The 6000-nt window shown below is 47.0% G+C and overlaps 1 long non-coding RNA gene across 1 annotated transcript; it reads right to left on the bottom strand.

Moving 5' to 3' along the window:
• Positions 1-2134: 2134 nt before the first annotated feature.
• LOC113994071 lies at positions 2135-5251 on the bottom strand. Its single transcript, XR_005566808.1, has 3 exons — positions 3594-5251; positions 2388-2460; positions 2135-2232 (listed from the first exon to the last, which is right to left on the bottom strand). It is a non-coding gene; the product is annotated as an uncharacterized LOC113994071 (long non-coding RNA).
• Between the last annotated feature and the right edge of the window lie 749 nt (positions 5252-6000).

Here is a 6000-nt window from a genome sequence, read left to right as displayed (position 1 = left end):
GTGGGATGACCCTTCCAGCCATTTCTGGTTTCTCCCAACCTGGAAGTTTGATTCTGTGTCGGGCTTTTCCCCCTGCTGGGGTGCAGGACTCAAGCTGAGCTTATGATGAATAAAGGCTGCTCTGCCAGGCAGAGGGACCTGGGAGTTTGGATTGATGAGAAGTTGAACAGGAGCCAGAGTGTGGCCAGGGGGGCAAGAAGGCCAATGGATCCTGGCCTGGCTCAGGAACAGGGTGGCCAACAGGTCCAGGGAAGTGATTCTGCCCCTGGGCTGGGCACTGGGGAGGCCACCCCTGGAGTGCTGTGTCCAGCTCTGGGCCCTGAGCTCAGGAAGGCCCTGGAGGGGCTGGAGCAGGGGCAGAGAAGAGCAGTGAGGCTGGGGAAGGGACTGGAGCCCAAGTGCTGGGAGGAGAGGCTGAGGGAGCTGGGGGGGCTCAGCCTGGAGAGGAGGAGGCTCAGGGGAGACCTCCTCACTCTCTGCAACTCCCTGCCAGGAGGGGGGAGCCGGGGGGGGTCGGGCTCTTTTCCCAGGCAACCATCAGCAAGACAAGAGGGCTCGGTCTCAAGTTGTGCCAGGGGAGGTTTAGGTTGGATATCAGGAAGAATTTCTTTGCAGAGAGGGTGCTCAGCCATTGGAATGGGCTGCCCAGGGAAGGGGGGGATTCTCCGTCCCTGGAGGTGTTTAAGGACAGACTGGATGTGGCATCAGTGCCATGGGCTGGGAACCACGGCGGGGTTGGATCAAGGGTTGGGCTGGATGAGCTCGGAGGTCCCTTCCAACCCAGCTGATTCTGGGATTCTGTGATTCTATGCTCAGATCCCCCAAGGATTTGGTGAGGGGGCCCTGCAGCCTGGAGAGGTTCCATGGGAATTCCTGCTGTCAGCCCGGCAGGGAGGCACAGCCCAGCATTTTTGGGGCTCCCTGTGCTGTGCTGTTGGCCCACGTTTCCTGCAGGAAGTTGCACCCAAACCCCGCTGGTAAAACACGGGGGATGTTGCTCTGCGTGTTTGGGGGTGGGGAGAGCCACAGGACTATTATGGGATGTGGGTGCTGGAGATAACTATCTGCATATTTAAGGTTTAATAAAGGATAATATTCACCATGTTAGGAATCAAGCTGGATGTGAGCAGATTCCCATCTTCCCCCTTTCCTCCAGCCAGTGTTTCTCTATTGCCTGGTATCTCCTCATTATTATTTTCACCTATTATTGTTATTTTTGCCTATTATTGTTATTTTCACCTATTAAAAAAAAAAGCACAGTGGATCTTTATGACACAGAAGAAAGGCTTGGGAAGGGACAGGGATCCTTTTGTCCCAGTTCTCATTTGAGGAGCTGCCCTGGCTGTTCCTTCCCAACTCCAGGGACTCTTCTCCTCAGAAAAGGTATCTCCATAACAAAGAGAATTTTTAAAGAAAAGCTTCCCTCCAAAAGGCATATTAAATGTTGGCACTGAATTGTCAGCAAAGTTAATAAAATGAAGTTTACAGTGGGTTAACTCCTTCCTCATTTGCTTTTTTTCACCATCCTGGTTCCCTGCTGCCACCTCAGGTGTCCTCCAGGAACAAAAAAAAAAAACAACTTTACTGTGTTTTATAAACCTCTCTCTTCCAGGATTTCTGTATATTTTTTAAAAAGGCACAAGTTGGGGGCTTTTTCCTGTGTTTTGCTCTTGTAATTGTCACACAAAGGACCAAAAGGAGTGAAATATCAGAACAGTTGCTGTGAGTATCAATGTCTTCCATTCCAGACTCTGGATGGTTTTGTTACATCCTTGTGTGTTCTCCACTGTATACTTAATATATATATTACATTACTATATACTTGTAAATATGACATTTACTATATAATTATGCAGTAATTTTCTGGAGATACTCAGAGAATTCAGGAGTCTCCTTGGAGGAATCTTACAGGGCCTTCCCACCCCAACAGCCTCAGACCACAAGAGAATCCTGGGAAGAAAATTCCTTTTTCCCTTGATTTTTTTTGTTTGTTTGCTTTAGGCTCCACATAATTTTGTTTAAAAAAATATTTAATTATTTTAAAATAAAAGCCTTTAAGTCTGCAGTGTCCCATATAGGTTATTGCTACATGACTTGAGGAGAAACAATCAATTTTTTTTAATTCACTGTTAAGGGCTGATACATTCACGACTCAGCTGAAGCAAACTAAGTGTGAAATCCTCTTTGTGCAAAAGCCTGGCTTAGTGTCAGCACTTCTGGCTGAAATTGGCACTAAAAGAGAGAAATGTTTAAGGAAAAAAATGAGGAAAATATTTAATGCAACACATGGTGACAGCAGATTCCTTGGAATGGCCACGATCACATGCCAGGAAGGGACCACTTTGCTCTTTGGGGGAAATTCTTGACCTAAATGTTTAAAAGTTCACCTGCATTTACTGCTGGATGTTGGAATATTTTTCATAGCTGGAATCGCAAGGATTGGCCAAGTGCTCCTACAGTCTGAAAGGAAACATTGCCAGGGAGACCAGAGCACAGGAATCATTGAAGGAAACAGAAATACTGTTTAGTGTTTTAGTTAGTATTAGTTAGTTTGGTTGGTTAGCTAGTTTAGTTTAGTTTTAGTATTTTATACATAGTATTATAAATATTTAGTATTATTTAGTATTATATTTAGTATTATAAATATTTAGTATTATTTAGTATTATATTTAGTATTATAAATATTTAGTATTATTTAGTATTTTATTTAGTATTATTATTATTTAGTATTATTTAGTATTATATTTAGTAGTATTATATTTAGTATTATAAATATTTAGTATTATAAATATTTAGTATTATTTAGTATTATATTTAGTATTATTTAGTATTATTAAGAATTAGTATTATTTAGTATTATTAATAGCTGCTTAGTAGAGGCTAAAAATTACATTTAACTTCAGAAAATCTCCTCCCTCAGGGTGATTCCAGCAGGCCACACAACTCCTGGGGGTGCTTTTCCCCCATCATTTTATAGGAATGGCCTGTTGTGTGAAGTATGGGAACCACCAGCCCGGGAGGAGAGTTCTCTGAGCATCCTGAGATGTTAAACCAGGAGCTGCAACCCCAATGTCTGAATTCAAGTTGTTCTGGATGAACGATTAGCTACAATAATTAGGTTTCCTCTTTTTTTTTTTCCCTAGAGTTTGGTGGGGTTGTCAGCAGGTTTTGTCAAGCCCCTGGGACAGTGAAGGCCCAGGAGAACAGGCTGGGATATCCTGGAGCTTCCTAAGCACGAGGCTCTTTGTCTTATCCCAGGAGTAACCCCTGAGCTTTTCAGCTCCTCTCAGATGACACGGCCTGAGCTGGTGCCCTTGAAAGCTGAGGGACCTCCTTCTGTCACCTGTTGTTGTGGCTCCTGAGACACTTTATCCAGGAAGCCCTTCCTGAAAATAGATGCAGTGTTTGAGGGAGTACCTGATAATTATAGCTTGTCCTTTGGGAACTGGCCAAGGAGTGGCTCTGTTCTCTTACAAATCTGCACACTTTTATGGATTCCTCCTCCTTTCCCGTTGTCTTACACACGGGGTTTGCACAATTCCTGCTGCCATCACCAGGAAGCAGAGTAGGAAACACTCCAAGTTCTTACGTACCTTGCTTTTCTCACCTAGAACCACATCTGGGGGCTCTTGGAATGTTTTGGCAGGTCTTAAAAGTTCTTCCCAACCTGGCGCTGCAAAACTTCCTCAGGAGAGATCAAAGAGGATTTAATGGTCTGTGGGATTTCAGAGTGGTGACCTCCCAGTGTCCCCTGGCATTCCCAGGGAGCTCCAGGACTATTCCCATGCCTGCACATGGCAGAGCTCTGCTAGCCCTGAGCTCACCCAAACCCACAGCTCGTCGCTGTCTTTACCCTGATCTTCCATGAAGTGAGGATTGTTATGTCCTGTCCCTTCAAATTCCCTCCTTTTGGCTCTTTAGGGTAACACATCCCACTCCTTTCGCCCTTTAATTCCCATCTTACATATTTTAAACCTGTTATTCCTGTTGCTTCCCTCCCTGCCCCTGTTTCATCAGCACAAGGTGACAATTAACACCTCTGACCTGCAGTTTTCCGTCTCCACGTGAGAGTCATAAAACTGAGACTCAGGGGATTGGTCTTTCCTAAATCCAAACATCTGCACCAGTGCCTGGACTAGTTGTCTGGATCTACAGCAGGAGCAGCCCAGGATGGGATCCCTCTGATTAAATGTAGGCAGGGGCTTAAAGCAGCCCTGGGTGTCCTGTTCAGGTGCAGGGACACCCAGTGAGCCCAACCCCACTCCCTGTGATTAATATAAAGATTTTGCTGAGAAAGCAAATTAAAATGTGGTGTGGCTACAGAAATGTAAGTCCTTCACGTGGGAAACCAGCACGGCCATGGCTTAGTCCTAAGGAATTTGGGCTGAAGGCCACGCAAAGGGGGGGGAGAAAACTGGAAGAGCTCTGTGTCTCCAGTGTCTTGGATGACGAGGGTAAAACTGCGGGGTATATTCATCTGTCTGAAAGGCAAACACCCAGGCTGGGCCTTGAGGCACCTCAGGGGACAAAAATACCTCGTGACTTCACCATGGGGGTGTCTCTGACATGGGGGAGTGGAGCTGAGCTGGAGTTCCGTGGTCAGCTTATCAGTCCTGCACAGCGGTGAGCTCAGCCTGGCTCCCACCCCACTCCTCCCTCTTCACAGCCTCAGCCTTGTCTCCCCAGTAGTTGTTGTTGCCATAAAATCCACTGCAGGGAATGTTGGAAAAGCCATCCAGCACAGTCTAAGTGGGCTCTTTGTCTCTCAAGAGCTGTTACTGCCACTGCTGTTGGAGATGAGGGAATGGCCCTGATCCAGCACTGCCCTCTTTTATTCCCAAATACTCGGGGAACTGGCAGAACAGAAACAATCCATGGTTATGGGAGGCAGGGAAGAACTAGGGTGAGCCCAAAATCCAGACTGGATTGGTGGCTGCAGAAGGACCCACAGGGAAAGCTGTTGTGCCCAGTTAAAGTGTTCCCAAGATACGTCACCCATGGCTTGTGTTGCTGCACATTCCCACCCCATTTTGTTGGATAATCACACCCCAAAACAAGGGGCTTGGCCCCTGTCCTGGGAATCTTCCAGACCCCCACACCATGCAAACTTCCCCCCACTGATGAGAACTGAGATCTCCAGAGCTGTAGCACAGTTCCCCCTTCTGCTGTAACCCTGATTCTGACCCTGCTCCTTGGACACTCCCAGGGATCCAGGGGCAGCCACAGCTTCTCTGGAAAACCTGTGCCAGGGTCTTCTCACCCTCCCAGCCAGGAATTCCTTCCCAATATCCCATCTAACCCTCTGGCACTGGGAAGCCATTCCCTGTGTCCTGTCCCTCCAGGCCTTGTCCCCAGTCCCTCTCCAGCTCTCCTGGAGCCCCTTCAGGCCCTGCCAGGGGCTCTCAGCTCTCCCTGGAGCCTTCTCTCCTCTGGGTAACCCCCCCAGCTCTCCCAGCCTGGCTCCAGAGCAGAGGGATCCAGCCCTGGCAGCAGCTCCGTGCCCTCCTCTGGACTCGCCTCACGTCTTTCTCCTCATTAATTCCCATTTTCTGGGGAGTTTTTCCTCCTCAAGCGAAGCTCTGAGGGGACACCTCGCTCGCCCGCCCTCCCCAAGATGGCGGCGGCCCCTCGCCCCTCACGCCCTCCCCAAGATGGCGGCGGCCCCTCCTTTCCCTCCCCCTCATGGCCATTTGAAACCAGATTTTCCCACAAAAAAAAAGGAAAAAAAAAAATACGCGTTAAACTGGATTGTTCCACAAAGAAACGAAACACTGTCCATTTTGAACTGGATTTTTCCATACGAAATGGACCAAAAAAAAAAAAAAATCCCTTTAAACTGGATTTTTTTCACCTAAAAAAAAAAAAGGGAAAAAAATTTCGTTTTAAACGTGGGATTTTCCACGATTTCAATTTTAAACTGGATTGTTCCACCAAAAAAAAAAAAAAACAAGGACAAAAAAGAAACGCATTTTAAACTGGATTGTTCCATACAAAATGGAC

This window comes from Pipra filicauda, unplaced genomic scaffold, assembly GCF_003945595.2.
Source record: "Pipra filicauda isolate LSUMZ 115617 unplaced genomic scaffold, ASM394559v2 scaffold809_size77802_pilon, whole genome shotgun sequence".
Lineage (NCBI taxonomy): Eukaryota > Metazoa > Chordata > Aves > Passeriformes > Pipridae > Pipra > Pipra filicauda.
This window is presented reverse-complemented; position numbering and strand designations above follow the sequence as displayed.